Source organism: Crocuta crocuta, unplaced genomic scaffold (genome assembly GCF_008692635.1).
Source record: "Crocuta crocuta isolate KB4526 unplaced genomic scaffold, BGI_CrCroc_1.0 scaffold240, whole genome shotgun sequence".
Classification (NCBI taxonomy): Eukaryota; Metazoa; Chordata; class Mammalia; order Carnivora; family Hyaenidae; genus Crocuta; species Crocuta crocuta.
In genome coordinates, this window is record NW_027527380.1 from 201,867 (window position 1) to 224,495 (window position 22,629).

Genomic DNA, 22,629 nt, shown 5'->3' on the forward strand with positions numbered 1-22,629 from the left:
AATGAAGGGGAAATCAAGGGGCGCCTGGGTGGCTCAGTTGGTTAAGTGTCTCACTTCAGCTCAGGTCATGATCTCACAGTTTGTGAGTTCAGGCCCCAGCTGGGGCTCTGTGCTGACAGCTCAGAGCCTGGAGCCTGCTTTGGATTCTGCATCACCCTCACTTTCTGCCCCTCCCCCATTTGCATTCTGTCTCTCTCTCAAGAAAATAAACATAAAAAAAAAAAAAAAGATTTAAAAATCCTCATACGTGTGAAATAAGTAATAAACTCATGGTAATAAATGATTCTTGTATTAAAAAATTGGTTCAGTAGAGACTGGATTTGGACACATACAGACTGGGTTAAATACGGAAGCTTAGGCCTCCTTGGGTTGAGGCCCTCACTTCATCCAGGACTAACAGTAAGCGGGCTCCGTACCTGCCCACACAAAGCTTCTGTCTTGGAGCTCGCCTGCATCTACTCAGCCCTGCAGCATGATGAGGTGACTCACAGAGGAAAAGATCAGTGGCCTCATTAAATCAGCTGGTGTATGTAGAATCTTTCTGAAGGGCTTGTTTACAAATGATCTGGCAAATGTCAACATTGGGAGCCTCCTCTGCACCTTAGGGGCTGGTGGCCCATAGTTGGTGCTGTCCCAGCAGGAGGTCCTGCCCCTTTTACCACTGTGGCCCCTGCTGAGCAGAAGGAGGTGGAAGCAAAGAAAGAAGAATCCGTGGAATCTGGTGGTGACACAAGCTTTGGTCTTTCTGATTGAACCTCTTCTGAACCTGTTCAGTAAAAAGCTGAACTCTTAAAAAAAAAAAAGGAAGTCTGCAGGGGATCTTTACAATTTCATTGGGGAGTTCCACTTAAAAGGAGTTTGGTCTTACAGGTGGGCAAGATTCATTTAAGTTCTCAGAGCAAGTACAAAGATGCGCATGTGGGAAGCAGTCAAGAGAGTACAGCAGTTTCTTAAGGACACTACGTTACTGAGAGGCTCAGTACTATAGGAAATACAAGTTATGTGCCATATTTTTACTTGAAAACCTCTGCATGCTTCACAGACAATAATATTGCAAATGAAGACCATGGCGGCACAAATAAGATGAAAGTAAGCAGACCTGTCAGGATCACAAGGGCCTCTAGCTTGTTTGGCATCTTTTGCCAGCTGGGTGGGTACTACAGCCAAGACAAGCATCACTAGGATATAAAGGCTTATGCTGACTTGAAAAGTATAAATAAGTTCTGGTTGAGAAGTACCCATCCATGAAATCCGCATTAAATGGAATTGGAGAAAGTCTTTGTTGTATTTGAAAAGGTAATGAGGGCATAGGTGCTAGTATTTGGTTTTGGAGAGGGCATAGTCAAGAGATTCCCTATGCCAATTGATTTCAACTTTTTTGATTATAGTATGCAGCAAGAAATACATCTTAGACTGTAATCTATACACACATTTGTAACTATGTCCATATTGATATGTTAAGTATACAAATTGTTGCAAAACAATCCATACTTTATCTGGATAAGAGTAGATTGTGTTTACCGTTTACTGTAACTGTGATGTCAGAAACTATAAATTTCCTTATTGTCATTGCTTTTGTCTCCCCCTTAGTCTTTGGGTTTTCATAGAGACTCTTCAAATAACATCTGAGGCTTATCGTTCCCTTAGCTTTAATCCTCTGATATTATACAGGAGCCCTAACTGATGTGGTGCAAGGTGTAGGGTGAGGGAAAGTATTCTGTAGGCCTGTGAGTAGGCCTCAGTCTTTAAGGGACTCTAAGCTCGGTATTTCCCATCCCTCAGGCCGGTTAAGCTTTCGTAAAACCCCAATGGGCTAGGCTGTGGTAAAATAATTTCCCTTAAGGGTAGACCTTCCTAAGAACATATTTTAACATGGTTACTTTAACCCAACCCCTGCCAGAAGCACTAGCAGGTTTGTCTTCCATCTTCACAGTGAGAATACGATAGGAGCCCTGGAGGTAAAAATAGAAATGGGAGAGACCCATTAAAACTGGGCCCCCTTGGGGGCGCCTGGGTGGCTTAGTCGGTTAAGCGTCCGACTTTCGCTTAGGTCATGATCTCGCGATTCGTGGGTTCGAGCCCCGCGTCGGGCTCTGTGCTGACTGCCAGCTCAGAGCCTGGAGCCTATTTCAGAGTCTGTGTCTCCCTCTCTCTCTGACCCTCCCCTGCTCACGCTGTCTCTCTCTCTCTCCTAGAAATAAATAAAAAAATATTAAAAAAAAAAAACAAAAAAACAAAAACTGGGCCCCCTTGGAGTTTTTAACTTTTAAGCTAGTCTACATTGAGATACTTAGTAATTCATCAGTTACAGTTCAAAGCGTCCCTACAGAAACCAGCTCCAGCAACTGGCTACTTCTCTTAGGCTTATATTCCTGGTAAACTGCAATCCTCTGTATCTTCTTGTGGGTCTCTGTTTTGTGAGGCAGCAAATTTGTCCATTGACCTCAGTTCTCTGATGACTTTAAGTTTCAGCTTTTTTCTTGTCCCGAGGTTCAGAGTGACAACTTCCATGCACTTTCAATACTTTATTTTGTGCAATTTGATTCTTATTTTAAAAATTTCTGGTTACAACCCACCAAACTGGGTTAGTTTGGTGACTGTACGAGTATTAAAAGGAAACACAATTGGATTATTCTATAACCTGAAAGTAGGGAAGCTGTGACTCCAGAAGCAATAAAAATGATAAATTTGATGCGATAAAAATTAGAAATGTAAATATAAACCCAGCTAAATTAAAAAAGACCAAATGACTGGCTAGGAAAAAGTATATGTTATACACAAATGGTTCATCTCTTTACTAAATATAAAAGTTTCTAAAACTGAAGAAAGACAACCCGATAAAAAAAAAAAAGGCTAGAAATATTAACAGAATTCATAGGAAAGGGAAATGCAAATGGCTGTTAAACGTAAAAGTTTTCAACTACATTCATAATAGAAGTGCAATTTAAAACTTCACTGAGTTACTCTTTCTTTTTTTGCTTTTTAATGTTTATTTATTTATTTTTGAGAGAACACAAATGGGGGAGGGGCAGAGAGAGAGAACACAAATGGGGGAGGGGCAGAGAGAAAGAGAGAGAGAGAACATAAGTGGGGGAGAGGCACAGAGAGAGAAAACACAAATGGGGGAGGGGCACAGAGAGAGAGAGAAAGAACACAAGTGGGGGAGGGGCACAGAGAGAGAGAACACAAATGGGGGAAGGGCAGAGAGGGAGAGAGAGAGAGAATCCCAAGCAGGCTCCACACTGTGGCACATAGGGATCTGGGTGCACTGCTCAAATCAAGAGTCAGATGCTTAACCAATTGAGCAGCCCAGGGCCCTTATCAAATCCAAAAAAAAGTCCAAAAGTTTGTAACACACTCTGTTGATGAGGCTGTGAAGAAATAGGTGCCTTAACACACTCTTATGGAAATACAAAATGTTGTAACTCCTAAAGAGAAGGGAATTTGTCAATATATAGCAAAATTACACAAGTACTTACCCTTTGATTTAGCACTGCCACTTCTAGAATCTACAAAGATACATTGGGAAAAAATACAAAAAGACAGGTTCACAAGGAATTCATTGAAATATTATTTGTAATAACAAAGATTGTAAACAACCCAAATGTTTATTAATGGGTAATGGGTTAGCTAAAACCATGCTGTATCAATACAGTGGAATACTTTGCAGCTGTAGAAAGGAATGAGTAATATCTATAAATATTAGTATGCTATGATTGCAAGGAGATATTTTTTAAGTTTAAAAAGGAATGTTTATGCTATGCTATCATTTCTCTACGAAAGTGGGAATATTTCCTTATATTAAAAATAAAGGAAGAGGCACCTAGTGGTTCAGTCAGTTGAGTGTCTGACTCTTGATCTCAACTGAGGTCATGATCCCAAGGTCATGGGATTGGGCCCCATGTTGGGCTCTGCACTGAGTATGATACCTGCTTGAGATTCTCTCTCTCTCTCCCTCTGCCCCTCTGCCCAGCTCCCATGCTTGCTTGCTCCCTTTCTCTAAAAGAGATAATAATAAATAAACAAATAAATAAATAAAACAAATGGTGGTGAAGACATGGAGTGACAGAAACACTCATTCATTGCTAGTGGGAAGGCAAAATAATACAGCCACATTGGAAGATAGTTTGGTAGTTTGGTACAAAGCTAAGCAATACTCTTTACTCATATGATCCAGGAATAATGCTCCTTGGCATTTCCTCAAATAATCTGGAAACTTATGTCCACACAAAAACCTGCATGCAAATATTTATTCTTTATTCATGACTGTCAAGCAATCAAGATCTCTTTTAATAAGTGCAAGGCTATGAATGTGCCCCTCCTGTCCTTGAATTTATATGTTGAAACCTAACAACCAAGGTTATGGTGTTAGAAGTTGGAGCCCTTGCAAAGTGATAGGTCAGGAGAATAAGGCCTCGTGAAAGGAACCTTACAAAAGAGGTCAGAGAAAGCTTTGCACCTTCTACCATGTGAGGTTATGCTGAAAAGTCAGCATTCTGCAACCCACAAAAGGGTCTTCACCAGAACCCAACCATGCTGGCATCGAGTTTTGGATTTCCAGCCTCCAGAACTCTGAGAAATAAATTGCTATTGTTTATAAACCACCCAGTCTGTAATATTTTGTTATAGCAGCCCAAATGGAAATGAGCTATCAAGCAAGCCATAGAAAGACATGGAGGAAACTTAAATGAATATTTTTAAATGTTTATTTATTTTGAGAGAGAGAGATAGAGTGGGGAGGGGCAGAGAGTGACGGAGAGGAGAGAATCCTAAGCAGGCTCCACACTGTCAGTGCAGAGCCTGGCATGGGGCTTGAATGCACAAACTGTAAGATCATGACCTGAGCTGAAATCAAGAGTCAGATGCTCAACTGACTGAGTCACCCAGGCACCACTTAAATGCATATTATTAAGTGCAAGGAGCTAATTTAAAAACACTACGTACTGTATGATTCCAACTATATGGTATTCTAGAAAAAGAAGAACTATGGAGACACCAAAAAGATCAGTGGTTGTCAGCAGTTAGGGAGGAAAGAGGAAAGAATAGGTGGAGAACACAGCATTTTTAGGGCAGTGAAACCACTCTGCATAATATTATCATAGGGGCTATACATCATTAAATGTTTTTCAAAACCCATAGAACATACCAATAGTGAAGCCTAATATAAACTATGGGTTTTAGGTGACAATAATGTTTCCAGGTAGGTTCATTAATTGTAATAATTGTACCACTCTGGTACAGGATTTTGATAATAGGAGAGGCCGTGTATGTGGAGGCATGGGATATGTAGGGAATCTCTGTACCTTATGCTCAATTTTGCTGTGAACCTAAAACTTCTCTAATGTCTATTCATATTCGTTTAGTAACAAACTATAAAAATTTTCCCTGGAAGTGTAACCTTGTTAATATATTTTTTAAATAAAGAACACAAACCAGAAAAATTGTCACCCACAAAAGAAAAATACCATTTCCCACTAAAAGGAACCAGTGCCCCTTGGACAGATAGCTGATGCCAGTTCTAAAACAGGAAATGTACTGATGAGCTTTGAACATTCTGTCAGCCAGAAAGCAAGGAAATTATCAAAAACTATGTCATGTTACAGAGACAGATGTCAACTTGACCTATTGACTTGGGCCTCTGAACATCAATAAGGATATTAACTATAATGGATTGACACAAATCCAATATATTTAAATTTATAAGTTCAAAATGATACTTTAAAAACTTCATCGATCATCATTCTCTTGAGAACGGAATATACATCGAGAAAGGAAATAATTGATGTGGAGAAGGTTTACTTTATTGAACTTTCCAGCTAATAAACAATGAAGGAATGATGAAATCATCACTATTTTATAATCCCTAATAAATTAATAGCTATAAGCAATAATCATCAATGGCTGCTAACAGCACTGAGAGTGAGACAAACAGACATCATGTGCATCCTCAGAGATGTATGTATGTATGTATACCTATGAAGAACTCTTGCTAAAAGGTATCAAGCCCAAAGATGTCAATGCCTCTATATCTAACTGACAATTAGGAAATTAAGGGGATGAAAGAACATGTTAAATGGCACCATGGGAATGTATGCAAAACAAGAAGAGTAGGGACTCTGCAGGGAAAATCAACTGGTGTTTTTCTTCAACAATGATATCAAAGAGAAAGAGAAAAGTGGAGAGAGGAAGAGAAGGGAAGTAAAAGCAGGGGAGAGAAACAGGGAGGAAGAAAAACTGCAAATAAAAAAAATACAGGAAAGAAATCTACATATAAACAAAATAAAAAGATGTAACAATGAACTACAATGTATAAACTTCATTTGGATCCTAATTTGAACAATAAACTAAAAAAACAAAACATTTTTGGGGGCACCTGGGCAGCTTGGTTGAGCATCCAACTCCTAATTTCAGCTCACGTCATGATCTCAGGGTTGTGGGATCAAGCGCCACACCAGGTTCTGCACTGAGCATGGAGTCTACTTAAGAGTCTCTCTCTCTTTCTCTTCCTCTGCCCTTCTCACCTGCTCATATGCTCTCCCTCTAAAATATAAACAAACAAATAAACAAACAAATAAAACTTTTGTGAGGAAATTTAAAATATTTCAACATTCAATATTTCATTAGTATTTATGATACTAAAAATATCACTTGCTGAGATAATGATATTATGGTTACAGTTGAAGAGATGTATGTACACATACATATATTCATATATGTATGAATACACAAATACACATAATGAAATATTCACAGATGAAATTATATGATATCTGGAATTTGCTTCTAAATTTTTTAGAGGTGGAGAGGCAAAAAGTGTAGATATATTGAGGAAACAATATTGGCCATGAGTTGATAACTGTTGAGTTATTGAACTTGAGTTGATGCATACTGTCTTGTTTGGCCCACAGGATTTTAACTTATATGATAACTGAGTACCAACACAGAGAGGCTAATGCCATTGAAAGAAAATTTTTAGGGGCACCTGCGTGGCTCAGTTGGTTAAGCGTCCGACTTCATCTCAGGCCGTGATCTTGCAGTTTGTTGGGTTTGAGCTCCGCATCAGGCTCTGTGCTTATAGCTGAAAGCCTGGAGCCTGCTTCAGAGTCTGTGTCTCCCCTTCTCTCTGCCCCTCCCCTGCTCATGCTCTGTCTCTCTCTGTTTCTTGATAATAAATAGATGTTAAAAAAATTTTTTTAAAAAGAAAGAAAATTTTCATTATTTACACTTTTCAAGAGGAGAAGGCAGTCCATCCAACACAGAGGCAGCGTCAGGGTGGTCCAGAAAACAGGAGCAAGGGGAGAGTCTGTGCCAGAGTGTTTACTGGGGTTTCCATGGGAAAGGCAAGGCAGAACAGGGTAAACAGTTTAGGTTTGGCCAATTTACATAATTCTGGCAGGATTTGGATGTTTCATACATATCCCTGGGATAATTTAGGGCAGGAGAAATTTTGGCTTGGTGTGTTAAAGTTCAATAAGGAGGTGGTTGGTTTGTGTAGGAGAGACAGGCTCGAAAGTAAATTGTTTACTATCTCTAGGAATTAGCTAACTCTGGGAGGGACAATCTCTCCCAGGTCTGTAAGACCCCAAAAAAGCCAGAACATCAAGAACACAGAAAAGAAAATATAGTTAATATAATTGGCCCCATGATGAATGGATGTCAATAGACAAATATAGAATCTAAGAAAACACATACATCAAATACATTGCATTGTTTTCTCTATTATTACATGTGTTTGAAAGTTTTCATATGTTATTTTAGAAAACTAGAAAGAACATTAGTGTGAATCGGTTGTTTTCCCAAAGAAAGCAAGAGAGCTACAGCAATATCATCCATTCTACATGTTCTTTTGCAATGTGGCCTTGCTACTTACTCTCCTATTAGGAGGTAGACTCTATGTCCTCTACCATTGAGTATGGGCTAGCCTTAGTACTTATCATGCTTAATGGGAGCTACAATGCTCTGACTTCTGAGGCTAGGCCTTAAAAGTTACACAACTTCTATCTTTGCTTTTTATAATTCACCTTCTGGGAAGCCAGCCACTGTGCTATGAGGAAGCCCAAGCAGCCACATGGAGAGATCCATGTGGAATAATAACCAAGGTTCCCAACAACAGCCCCATCTGAGTGTCGCATCAGGAACCAGAAATAATTGTCAGACATGAGAGTGAGACCATTTTAGATCTAGCACTTTCCCAGCCCCTCTTTCCCCACTGACACCATGGCTCCTGACAGTGAAGAAACTTCAGCCAGTCCCTGCCTGAATTTCTGGCCCACAGAATCATGAACAAATAAACTATTTTTGTTTTAAGCAATTAAGCTTGAGATAATGTGTTACATAATAATGAATAACTGATATAAGAGTATAAGAATATCTTACAGAGATCATTACTTCCTTAAGAGAAAATAAAGAACGATAATATAGATATAATCTTCAAGCAAATAAATGAAAATAAGGAAGAATTTAATCTAAACACCAAAAACCTTGATTTTATGATCTATGATTTTTGAAAATAATGCCTAAAGTAATGCAAGGCCAATGCTTAATAAGTGGTTCAGAGCTGGAAATACTTCCACAGTCTTAGAATAGTGAGGTCTATTTAGCTGGAGTAAATAGTAAATCAAGGAACTAGATGGGGGAAAGTCAATAGAAACATTAACCTTAACAGCATCAGGTAATGAATGGTTCAGACTTTCTTTAAGAGGTAACAAGAAGTTGGCTGAAGATTCTTAGCAGGGCAGTGATATGGTCAAATCAGTATTTTGACAAAAGTAGTTGTTTTGCATGGATTAGCATAAGGAAAAACTTGACACATCAGGGCCAGTTAGGATGATTTCGAGATATGAGGTTATGAGAATTTGGACTAGGGAAATGACAGTATATACAAGTTCAAGAAATATCTAATGAATAATTAAGAGATGACTAAATGGTAAAGAGAATGATGAAGAAGGAAAATCCAAAGATAATGCTGAGATTTTGAGTTGGGTTAACTAAGAACATTGTGGTGACACTGGTGCAGAGAAGAAAAATGAGAAGACATCATGGGTTAAAAAGAAAATGGTGACCTACTGAGTAGAATTCTACATCTACTAAGTTAGTAGGTTCTTGAATAATGGTATATTCAAGTAGAAATATCCCATGTTTAGTTTTTGGCACAAAATTGAATGAAGGTGAGACATTATAACTCACAATAATAACCAGCATTTTCCAAAATGTGTTTCTCAAACACTACTGACATAAGGTGCCTCACTGAAAGATCCTGAGGCTAAATAAATTTGGAAAATATTTACTTTTTCTTGGCTGTTCATAATGCACATTAAAATATCAAACCCTCAGAATGATCCTTCTGTACAGAAACCTATATAATTTTGTTTAAGCAAAACATTCCAAACTTTGGTCAACCCTTGACATACTTTATACCATGATCCACTTGGAAAACACAGGATGAGACTCATTAAGTATAGACTTAATAGCTAAAGCCAGTGCACAGAGAAAATAAAAAATGGAAAAGAACCTTGAGAGTGAAGGTTAAGCAGTTAAGAACTGAACAGGATAGAGAAGAGTCTGATGAAGGAATTGTCTGACAAATGGAAGATAATCATGGAAGTTCACAGAAGCCAGGCATTAAGTGGGTTTCAGAAGGTTGACATGACTATGTGCTGCAGAAATGTTAAAAAGGCCAAAGCCAAAAGAAAGGCCTGGAAAAGTCCATTGGATTTGTTGGAAGTTAATACTACCCTCGAAAGAATTTTTGTGGAAGAGTTTGAAAAATATATATGACAAAGACTAAAGAGGAATCTGTTGTAAGAAAAATCAAAACCATGGAAAATAAATATGAACTGGCTGTATGAACATGAAAATCTGAAGGAAAGAAGACTAGCTCCATGTGTTGTCTGTGGTAATTGGAAAATTATCAATAGTGGGGAAAAAATCTGCACACATGCAAAGACAGAAGAGAGTATGCCAACGGAGCCAGTCCAGGAATGACGCTGAAGAGTGAAAATAATGCATCTGAGGAGTACAGAATATTCCTAGGGTAAAAGTAGCAGTATTAATCTGGAAGAAAAGAAACAGCTTTTTTTCCTGAGTTGAGTAAAAAAGACAAATGATGTCAAAACAGGGCTAAATGGGTGACAATGGAATAGAACTCCTAAGGATCAGGAGAGTTGGGGACAGGAGGCAGAATGCAGGGAGGAGGTTGTGGTTAGAGAAAGAGAACCAAATGAGTGCTCTTGGGAAAAGAGCAATGCCAGCCTACTCGAAAGACAGTAAAATCTGGGAGATGGAGGAGGTACTTTAGGTTAATGGTGAATATAAAATGAAAGGGAATATAAATATTCTTTAATAAAACATATTTTTGACTAGATATAACATGAAAAAGTTTGGGGGCCCATGGGTGGCTCAGTTAAGCGTCTGACTCTTGAGTTTGGCTCAGGTCATGATCTAAAGGTTCATGAGTTCAAGTCCCACATTGGTCTTTGTGCTGACAGTGGGATTCTCTGTCTCTCTCTCTCTGCTCCTTCCCTGCTCACACGCACATGCTCTCTCTCTTTCTTTCTTTCTCTCTATATCTCTCTCAAAATAAATAAATTAAGTTAAAAAATATTGTAAGATCTGTCCCCTTATTGTTTATTTCAATTGCTTATTAAAGGTAAGACTTTCCCATTAGACTCTAAGTTCTATGGGGCAGGCCTTGGTCTGTCTTGTTGCTTATTTTGGTTCCATTAACATCTAACAATGGCTGGAATATAGTAGGTGGTTGGTAAATATTAGTTCAGAATGTATAAGGTGTGCTTTGGTTTAAGAAGCAGGGTGGAAATGCAAGACCCAAATGATAGGAATAAATATTTGATTACAGTAGAAAAACAAGACTAGTTTTGTGAGTGGGGAAACTGCTCTAATTAATAAACATTTTTAAGTTGTAAAGCTGAAAATTACTTCTCAGATCATCTATCAGATTCAGATCTATCAAGATCAGAATCTCGATTCCTGTTTCCAGGATAGGCTCACTTAATTTGTTCAGCCTTAAGAAACAAACTCAACCAAAAAGACTCATAATACCAGCAAAAGGTTACATTTTATTTCATCATTTGATTTTTTTTACCATTACCCAAATATGAAGAATATAAATAGAATCACAAGCTTTCCCCCTTCAATAGTTCTTTTCCATTTCCTGCTAGTTGCTGCATTACTGATCTTTTCGAAGTCATCATTCCAATAGTACTTGGTCTCTCACTTTCCACTCCTAATGCCCACTCTAGATACACCCCATATAAAAGGCCACTGTGAGTATTATAAGTGTTAAAACACCCAATGAATATGAAGTGAGATGGAAAGCAAAGGCATTATGTAACACATTTCAGTTGTGCCAGTAGTTCTTAGCATTTCTGACTTAATAAGTTGACTCCTCTTCAAAGACTAACTAACAAAGTGGTACAGCATATAACAAAAAGCATCAACTTCAGGGCCAACAATCCAGAATTGGTTTTGAGTCCCAAAACAATTACTTGCCTACTACGTGACCCTAGCTAAATTATTCAGTTCCATGCAATGGGAATGAAAATAACTTGTTTCAGGTTGATTTGAACATTATGGGTAATGTCTACAGTGTACCCAGTACAAAGCAATCACTCAGTAAAGTGAGGCTACAAATGTTTTTACCCAGATACTCTGTTTTGATAGCCAGAATGCCACAGATAGGGCTGTAGTAAAACAATAGAGGTCTCTGGCCAAGCAAATGAAAAAGTATAGTAAAAATGAGTCTAAATACAAAAAATTACCTGAAAGTTTGCTTAGGAAACAGATCCCACACCCCCCTTTCTGCTCTATAGTACAGGGCAGTTGCAGACTTCATCTCCAGGAGACTACTAAAAATATATCTCTGAAGGAAGTAAAAGAGAGGGTCTCTGGAGTAGGGGATGCCAGAGACATTGGTACCCCTACCATCACACTAAAAATGTGGAGATTAAATCAGTATTCACATACTGAATGCTAAGATATCATCCCACCTTCCCTTATTCAGCTTCCAGATCTCTGAAAGCCAGGTCTCTAACCTGAAGGCAAGAGACTGGAAGCTTACTTTGATCAAAGTGACCAGCCCAAAGAGAAAGACTAAAGATAGGGAGCATCAGAAATTCAATGAAAGGGCAGACCACCAAAAGCGAAGCCCACAATTGACAAGCAAACTTGCAGTCAAATTTTCAATGACTTTATTTTTGGAAAAAAAATAGCAACTGAGGAATACCAGACAAATGAGAGAATGGAGACTATTAAGGGAGAAGAAAATTTCACTTTAAAGAATCATCCTGAGATGTATAAAGAGATAAATATTATAACCATGAGGCAAATATCTATATTAAAAAGTAAGTGGAACGATTCACAATTTTTTTGAAGAGCTTTTGGAATTAAAAAAAATGCAGGAATCAAAAGCTCAGTAGAAACACTGGAGAATAACACTGCAGAACCTTCCAGAGAATAGAATATAAAGACAGATGGAAACTAGGAAAGATAGTCAAATAGAGAACCAATTCAAGAAATCCAAGACCCAAATAAAAGGATTTCCAGAGAGGGAATATACACAGAGGAGTAGAGGAAACCAGCGAAGAATAATTCATAAAATTTTCCCAGAACTGAACTACAGGAGTTTGTAGATGTAGGGTTCTGATGAATGTTGTCTGCCTTAGCACATTGGAAAAAACTGATCCATACTAATGTCAATTATCATACATTTTCTGAACACTGGGAGCAAAGAGAAAACTCCACCCAACTTCCAAAGAGAAAGTACAAAGAAGAGTCAGGTATTAGAATGACTTTGGACTTCTCAACAGCAGCCCTGGAATCTATGAAACATTGAAACCATGATTTTTAAAATACTAGATTTCTAACCTAGAATTCTATACTCTGACCACTAATCGACTGTGAGCGAAAATAGACATTTCAGACATCTAAAGTCATGAAAATTGAGCTTCTGTGAATCTCTCAGTAAACTGCTAGAGGATGCATTTTACCAATAAGAACATAAACCAAGAAAGAAAAGATATAGGAAAATATAGGAAACTGGGAAAAGTCAACCATCTCCAGGAGAGATTTCTTCAATAAAAATGAAATTGGTAGAATACCTACTATATCTGGATGTATTTAGAGGTATATAAACAATTAAAAGTGGTTGAAATTGAAGAATAGTTTAATTATATATATAAAACTACTAACCAAAGGATTATATGTAAAAATCACTAATCAAAGAAAAAGAAACAAAACAATGAACTCTAATAAAAGGAAAGTAAAATTAATCACAGTATAGTATGTGGTTCACCAGGAAATGTTTACTTATTCAAACATTGAATACTGACTTAACTAAACATGGAATAACTATATCGGGGGGGAAAGAGTCCAGGAGGAAAATATGTAGGTAAGGGGGATAGAAACAGGCAGTAGGATGAATGGTTTCAAACAAAAATGAATGCTAAATCCTCATCTCAAGGAAGATGACATGAAATAATATCTACATTTGATGGATTAAGATGTAGCAGTAAAGCCATGTTGTTTAGAAATATGCAGATAAGTTAAAAATAACAAAAAAATCAAATGGTCTCCTCTGGAAATTAAAAAGTGGAAGAGCAGTAAGAGAGAAGGAAAGTGTTGTTTAATAGAATGATTTAAGTTAACTATATGCATGCATCTCTTTGATAAAAATTCAAAATATGCAGAAATTTAAAATGGAAAAACAAACAGCCAGCAAGTCAGCTTAAGTAATATAGTAATATAAGGATAATCCCTATAATAATTTTGATGAAGAGTAAGAAGAAGGCAGTTGGCACAAGGAGGTGACCATTTGAACAAATGTGAATGGTGTAAAGAAGTAAAGAATGAGAGAAGTAGGCTCATTAAAGTTGTCTGCCTCTATGTTTGGGAAGGAAGGGCATTGGCCCTAGGAACATAGACTGTATAACTAAAAGTACATTATTCCTATCAATAATTTCTGATGAAATAGGTTAACTCTAGACCCAAAATGAGGTAATATTTAATGTTAATATTTAATAATCTGCAGAGTTCCTAGAAACACTATTCAGTATTAATTTTTAAGTTTACAATCCCACATACTTCTCTAATATTTAGGTTGAACTAAATTGAATTTAGTGAAATGTGAAAGAAAACATATGAGTCCCATTATATTGTTTGAGCACACATAAAAAGGACAGTAGCTAGAAGTAAAACTCTTAAGGTTTACAAATTTTTGATGTTTTAATGATTTTCCACTAAAATAATGCAATTTGCAAAAAGTTTATGTGTATGTACATATGTATATAGGATCTAATTAGAATTGTTCTTAAACATTACTTAGTCCATTCTCAGCTTTTGTTGAAACAGGAAATTGAAGAACAGAATGGTTTAGTGGTTCCTTAATGCTAATATACATAGCTGATTGCTGGAAAAGCAATAAAAACAAAAAAAACAAGAAAATAAAAACAAAAAACCTTGGTCTCCTAATCCTCAATCCCATTCTACTTCTGTATAACCAGTTGCTTAAAAAATCCAATTTTTGGTAATTATGAATTTAAGTAAAAAAAATTTTAAAGCCTAATTTATCCTTTGATGATAATAGCAGGACGAGAAGAACTTTTACAAATTATTCAATCAGAGTTGTAACAGAAGAGATTCATTAAGGAAAATGGGAAACTTTTGGTAAGACTGTAGGTTGGCAATATGTACTGATCAGATTTCCTATATCTATTTAACCCTAAATGGCATATCTATAAAAATAGCCCATCTCTCTCTTCAGTCTGTGCAGCCTGGGAAGACAGAATGCTGGAAGAAAGCCAGTCTTGTTGGCCTAAGAGTTTGGAGAACTGAGTTTGGGTCTGTTTGAGCAGCTAAATCTAGGGTGAAGTCCCCTGAAAGAAGGACCTACTAAGTGAGAAGCCCCAAAATCTTCATATAAACTCCCCTCAAATTGTTGACTGACTGCCTGTGAATATTTGTGCCAGTGACAATCCAAAGAGCCTTGCAGAAGGAGGCTGGGGAAAGCTTTAAGAGCTAACAGAGATTCTAGCTGCTGCGCACCATAGGTAAGATTTTAGCTACTGAAATCCAACTGTGTTGGATGGCCTTGGTAAACACTGCACTTTCCATGAAGCTGGGAATAAAGACTGCATCACCAAAACTAAAGTGGAAATCTGTTCTAAAGAAGTGAAAACCAAGCTTCCCCAAGTTAAAGGTGATCTGTCTATAATTTAACTGCCTGCTAGAGCAAAACTGAATACTTTTCAGAGGAAGACCCAGAGACTCTGCAATATGTTACCCACAGCATAACAATAAAAAAATATTAGACATGGAAAAATGTGATTTATAGTCAATAGAAAGAGACCAACAAAGGACCTAGGTGTTAGAGTTGGGAGAGAGAGATTTTAAAATAACTGTGATAAATATGTTTAAAAGTCTACAAGAAAAGATGGATATAACATATAAAGAAATGGGGAATGGGGAATAAAGATTAGAAAGCAGAGATGAAAGTGCCTTGATTCACAGACAACATGAGTCCAAATGATTCTCCAAACATCTATTAATTCTAGTAAGTGAATTCAGCAAGTTTCTAGGATATAAAGTCAGTATTTCTATAGTATTTCAGTAAACAATTGGAAATAACATTTAAAAATAAATACCTCTTATAATAGCATAAAAAAACTTAAATACTTAAGAATACATTTTTAAAAAGGTATAAAAGACCTCTGCTTTGAAAACTGTAAGTCTGAAGAGAAAAAGGCCTAAATAAGTGGAAAAATACTTTGTGTACATCATTGCAGGATAATGTTATAAAGATGTCATTCCACTTAAGTATGATCCATAGAATCAGTATACTTCCAACTTACAATGCTTTTTTAATGAAAATTGATAGTATAACATTAACTGTTATATGGAAATACAAGGACCAAAATAGTCAAAATAATCCTGAAAAAGAAAAGAGAAGTTGGAAGACCTAGAACTACCTGATTCTAAGACTTATTATAAAGCTGTAGCAATTAAGACAATGTGTTATTGACATTAAAAAAAGACAAATGGATGACAAATGGTTGGATTAGACTGAATAGTGAAATTAAAAATAGATCTTCCCCCATATATATTCAGCCAATTGACAGAAATGCCACAAATTTAGTGGGGAAAAGAAAATATTTCAACAAATGATGCTAGAACAACTGGATATCTATATATCCTGTACATCACAACATATGAAAAAATATAACCTCAGGTGAATTATAAACCTAAAAATAAAAGTCAAACTATAAAATCCTTGGAAGAAAGCATAAAGAATATCTTAGCAATAATTCAGTAGGCAAGAATTTCTTGGTATGAAAAAAAAGTAGGCAAGAAAATAAAGATATATTGGACTTTATCAAGATTAGAAATTTATGTTCATCCAAAGACCTCTTTAAGAAAATGGAAAAGGTAAATCACATACTCACTATCAAAGCCTAGTGGAACTGTACTATACAGCTTGCATGCAATAGAAATATGATTTTAACACATACCTTTTAATTTTACTTGTATTTTTCCCTGCAGAAATATAAATATCATAAATATTGACAGTGCAAAAGTACAGAAGTTTAGGTTTAAAAAATGGGCAGCAGAGGGGCACCTGGGTAGGTGGCTCAGTCAGCGAAACACCCAACTCTTGATCTCAGCTCAGGTCTTGATCTCAGAGTTGTGAATTCAAGCCCTATGTTGAGCTCTGCACTGGGTGTCAAAGCTACTTTAAAAAATGTGTGGCAGAAATAGAAGTTTGGCTAGTGGTGTTAGTATCATCTTACTAACATGAAGAGAAAAGAGAAAGACTTGATAGTCAAAGGGACTAGGCAATAGGAATTTCAGTATAATATTTAAAGTCAGTCAGTAACCAATACAATTCAAAGTAACAATAGAATTATTAAAACTGGTAGAAAGGAGAAACAAGTAGCAAGTAACATAAGTAGACTGAATACTACAACAGTCATTGTGAACATCGGTTTTCTTATCTATAAAAAAAAAAGCACATATCAAGCTCTGGTGTGTAATCTACCAAGTTACTTCTGTGATATATGATAGTGTAACCTTCCCTTTACAGCTGGGAATCAACAGAGAATATCCAAAGTTGATATATCAAAAACTAGCAGTAAAACATAAACATTTAACCTGGGATAAACTGGTTAGGAGTGGAGGAGGGAATTCTGCTTTTCATTTTATGTTCATTCTCTAATATTTAATTTTTCCCATACATGTGCATTTATTGGATTGTTTTTAGACAAATAGATTAATAGATAATAGGAAAAGAGGGAGGGAGAGAAACCCACATACATAGAGGTTATCACTGCATAATGAAGTTTCAGATGATTCATTACACCTGTCTGCATGGCTGACAATATTTTTATAATTATAACATGAAAATAAAGCTGGCTTCCCTTTGAAAAAGAGAAAAATCACAAATTAAAAAAAAAACCCTGTTGAAGTACTTTATTGCCTATCAGAAAATAACATCTGGTGGTGTTGGAAAACACTTTTCAGAATGTGAAAGTACTATTTACTTCTTGGTTTGGATCACCATATTACACTGAATACAAACTACTATTGTTTCAATTGATGAATTCTGGAGAGTCCTTAGCCTAAAGTGCCAGGTAGGACTGAAGAATACTATAGTTAAGCAGAAAGTTCTCAACAATAATAAAATTGCTGTCAAGTGTCATTGATTTCTTTGCAATTATTGTGGGAGTAAAGAAATACTAAAAATATCCCTTCTGGTAGTGTCTTTATAGTTTGTACTGACATAAACTCTTTTGGGATTCTTCTCTAAGATTAAGTCTACACCCATAATTATGTCATCATGTATGCAGAAGTGTCATTTTTGCTCAGTTCTTGTAACTTGTTTATAAGCCTGGAAGAACAAGAGCTAATGGTGATGGTCAGAGGCATCTGCCACGTAGATACCAAAACCTGTTGTAGTGTTCCCATTAGAACCGTGATGTTGGTTCATCTACGTCCTCAATTAGGTGTGTAGAGAAAGAAATACATGCCTGTTGGAATGCATTTTATAGCAAGCAGAATGTTGTTCCAGAAACTAGTCATCAGGTTATCTTGGCCATTGTAAATGCAGTACATCTGGGAATTATTCTCAGGAAAATATTGGGTAGAAGCTCTAACTAGTGGCTTGGACTTTGACTACTACAAAGACTAGAAAAATGTAAAGCACATATCAAGCTCTGGTGTATAATATACCAAGTTAATTCCGTGATATATGATGGTGAAACCTTCTTCAGGGATCCTCACTGTTTGTTTTTAAGATTATATTCATGGAGGGGCGCCTGGGTGGCTTAGTCGGTTAAGCGTCCGACTTTCGCTTAGGTCATGATCTCGCGGTTCGTGGGTTCGAGCCCCACGTCGGGCTCTGTGCTGACTGCCAGCTCAGAGCCTGGAGCCTGTTTCAGTCTGTGACTCCCTCTCTCTCTGACCCTCCCCTGCTCACGCTGTCTCTCTCTCTCTCTGTCCTAGAAATAAATAAAAAATATTAAAAAAAAATTTTATTCATGGTTTATGGTAGACTCCTTCACAAATGGCAATGAAATGTTCCCGATTCCCCCATTGCTTTATTCCAAAGTCTGGGCCAGCTATTTGCAATCTCTGCTGTGTGGGTGCATTTTTTTCCTTAGTTAAATTTTGGGTTCTCTAAGAACATTGCTTGCATAAATATAGTGAAGTAGTTAAAAGTAGGAATTGTGAAATCAGACAGATCTGGGTTTGAATTCCTTAAGCTGTGTTTGCTTAATCGCCTTCATCAACAGTCATTGTGAACTTCAGTTTTCTTATCTATAAAAAAAAAAAGGAATGAAAGCACAACTCAGAGAGTTGTTGTAAAATTAAACATGATAGTTTATGTAAATCACCTAGTGCAGTGGTTCCCAAGTCATATACACACTAGATTCTCCTAGTGAGCTACAAAAAGACCTACTGGTTCGTGTTCCATCCCAAAACATTGTGAGTTAGTGGGTCAGAGGTGCGGCCTGAGATTTGAAAAATTTTAAAGGTCTCTAGGTGATCCTAATGTACAGACAAGTTTTGGAACCGCTGACCTAGAGCACAGCAATGTCTGTATTAGGTCCATATAACCTAAGTGTTTATAATTATCTAACTTAATATTTGTAAAAATCCCGATACCATATTATCCTCAATCTCCAGATGATAAACTGAGGTTTAGAGATATTTGATAACATAATCAAGGCCAAGTAATTATCACAAAGTATAATCAATATTTAAACCCAGTTTGCCTGAATCCAAGCTGAGCCCTTAGTTGCAATGCTATCTCGCCTCAAGCAAATTTCCTATGCATAACTTTCCCAACTAAACTGAGGTATGACATGTTGAGAATCTGAGTTTTGAGGGAAAAAAAGAAAGAAAAAAATTAGAAAAATCCTCCAGAGTTGTGAGTAGATACCAAAAAAGTCATAGAAACAGCTATTTTATCATATCTCAGTAAGGTCTCAAGCAAATGGTCAGAATGAAAGCATGATAAAACTACTGAGGATGGTTGCAGGAAACTGGATAATAAGATTAGATATGTTTCTCCTCAATAAACATATCATTCCATGGTAGACAGTAGTTCTTAGTTCTGTCAAATTTTAAAATATGATATTGCATGAAAACTCACTCCAGTTTCCTTCTAAATGGATCAAGGACTCACAAGGCAAAGATGTCTTTTGGAAGTTATACTCAGCACTTTTCACTTACCTATACTACAATAGTTAGCATTTGTCAAGAACTGGATTGATGTGAATTTCAGCCACAATAATTGAAACATGGTCAATATTCAACAAAGTCTAAGATACAAGTGTAATGATAATTAAAGCATTACCATATTACTGTGAGCATATCCTTCACAGAACAATTAGGAACTGGATTTTTTTAATTCCAGATTCTCAGACTAGAAGAGCTGAGAGAATTAAAAAAAAAAAAAGAAAAGGCAAGAAAACAGTTATTCTCAGTCATGACACCAGGGTTGTCTGATATCCAACTGGAAAAAAAAAACCACCAAAGTTAGAGGACAAATACTGTCTGATTTCAAGACTTATTATAAAACTACACTAGTTATGTAATATATTAGTATAAAGATAGACAATGGAAGAAAATAGAGAGCCCAAATATAGACCCACACATGTCTAGACAACTGATTTTTGACAAAAGTGCAAAGGCAATTCACTGGAGATAAAGTAATCTTCTCAACAAATTAAAAGTGACAAACTGTTATGCATGCAGCATGGATAAATCTCAGAATAATTATACTGGGTAAAAGCAGTCAAGTAAAAACCAAGTACATGCTGTATGATTCCATTTATATAAAACTGTAGAAAATGCAAACTCATATATATTGACAAAAAGCAGACCAATGGTTACCTAGGCTGGGGTAAGGGAGGTAGGAGGTATTAAATCTATTTTAATATTTGAATATCCGTGTAGAAAAGAGAGAGAGCGAGCTTCAATCCACACCTCTTACCACATGCAGAAATCAACTCAAAATGGATCATAGCTTTAATGTAAAAAACTCAAACTGTAGAACTTCTGAGATGCAACATAAAAGAATATCTTTGAACTGTGGGTTTAGACAAATGTTTCTTAAATACCACATGAAAGGCACAATCCATAAGAGAAAAAACAAATTGGATTTCATCAAAATTTTAAAGTTCTGTTCTTCAGAAGATCCTATAAATGAATGAAAAGACAGTCTGCAGGTTGGAGAAAATATTTACAAATCATAGGTCTGATATAGAACTTATATCCAAAATATATAATGGATTCTCAAAACTTAATAATAAGAAAACAACCCATTTTTTAAAAGGGAACAAATGGTTTGAACAGACACCTCAACAAAAAGATATATGGATAACAAAAGAGCAAAAAAGATGTTAAGTGTCATTTGTCATTAGGTAAGTGCAAATTAAAACCACCATGAGATACCACTACACACCTAACAGAATGGCTAAAAATAAAATAACTGACCATATCAAGTATTAGTGAGGACGTGGAACAACCAGAATTCTCACTTCCTGCAGGTGGAAATAGAGGCAGTTCAGCCCTCTGGATAAAAGCTGGACAGTTTCTTTAAAATTAAATATGTACCTGCTACATGATCTATCCACTCTGCTCCTAGGTATTTACCTAAGAGAAATGAAAACAGATGTCCATAAAAGGACTTGAATACAGATATTCATAGCAGTTTTATCTGCGGTAGTCCCAAACTGGAAGCAACCCAAATGCACTTCAAGGAGTGATTGGATAAGCAAATATCCATACTTCTGGAAAAAAAAAGTAACAAACTATTATACATGCAGCATGGATAAATCTCAGAATAATTATGCTGAGTAAAAGCAGCCAAGCAAAAACCAAACACATGCTGTATGATTCCATTTATACAAAATTGTAGAAAATGCAAACTAATATATAGTGACAAAAAGCAGACCAGTGATTACCTAGACCGGGGTAAGGGAAGTAGGAGGGATTAGAAAAAGACACAAGAAAGTTTTTGGAGGTAATATATATGCTTATTACATTGCTTGTGGTGTGGTTCCAAAAGGGTAGGCACCTCTTAAAACTTACATTGTTTTAATATATTTTGAATATGTATAGTTTTTTATATCAATTCTATCTCAATAAATCTATTGAACATGTAAATTTTCAGAAAAGCTCTTCTCTTCTTGTTTAAATATTTTTTAATGTTTGTTTGTTTATTGAAAGAGAGACAGAGCGTGAGTGGGGAAGGGACAGAGGTAGAGAGGGAGACACAGGATCCAAAACAGGCTCCAGGCTCTGAGCTGTTAGCTCAGAACTCAGAAACGGCAAGATCATGACCTAGGCCGAAGTCAGACGTTTAACCAACTGAGCCACCCAGGCACCCCATCTTCTCTTCTTGTTTAAAGATTTCGTTAGCTAAATAGCAAAGCAGTACATATGATGGTGATATTTTTATTTCATATTTGTTTCTTTTGATTATATGCTACGGTGATTTCTGATATATCTGATATACTTAATAGGGGTAGACTTCATTTTTCAATAATAAAAGATTACCTTTTTAAAAGCCTGTTTTCTTGTTTGAAGACAGCACAGATATCTTAATCAATTGTCTGGAAGAAAATAAAAAATTCTTTCTACCTCAAAAAGAAATTAGGAGTATTATGGATTAGAGAATGTTGTATAAAATTTTACAATATGATTGCCTCTTAAATTAAAAAATTGGCAAGCATATTCAGTAGTTTATAGATTTATCTCCTGTATCCTGACCCATTTGATAACAGGCATTTATGAGAGCACACTGCTAGTGAAAATATCCATTCGCATGACTAAAAATGAATCTGCCACCCTTAAGTACATTTAATTTCTGAGCATCAATTTGCCAAAGCTTTTGTTTGTCTTTCGCTCCTTTCTTCTCTAAAGGTAAATGGCACAGCAGAACCTTTGGAGACAAAGTTGCATTTCAACAAGCTGGTTTGAGGATTTGTTCATGTCCTGTGCTTGCCGTTATTTATTGCTTTATAAAGGTTATACGTAGGTAAATATAACTAAAGGTCGATGAAACAGAACATTTTATGGAACACCCCATTGGTTTAACATATTAGAACTTGT

The 22,629-nt window shown here is 36.3% G+C and overlaps 1 pseudogene; it reads left to right on the top strand.

Annotated features, from left to right (window-relative positions):
• Positions 1–279: 279 nt before the first annotated feature.
• On the top strand, positions 280–753 carry LOC144237682 (large ribosomal subunit protein P1 pseudogene; annotated as a pseudogene).
• The last annotated feature ends 21,876 nt before the right edge of the window (positions 754–22,629 follow it).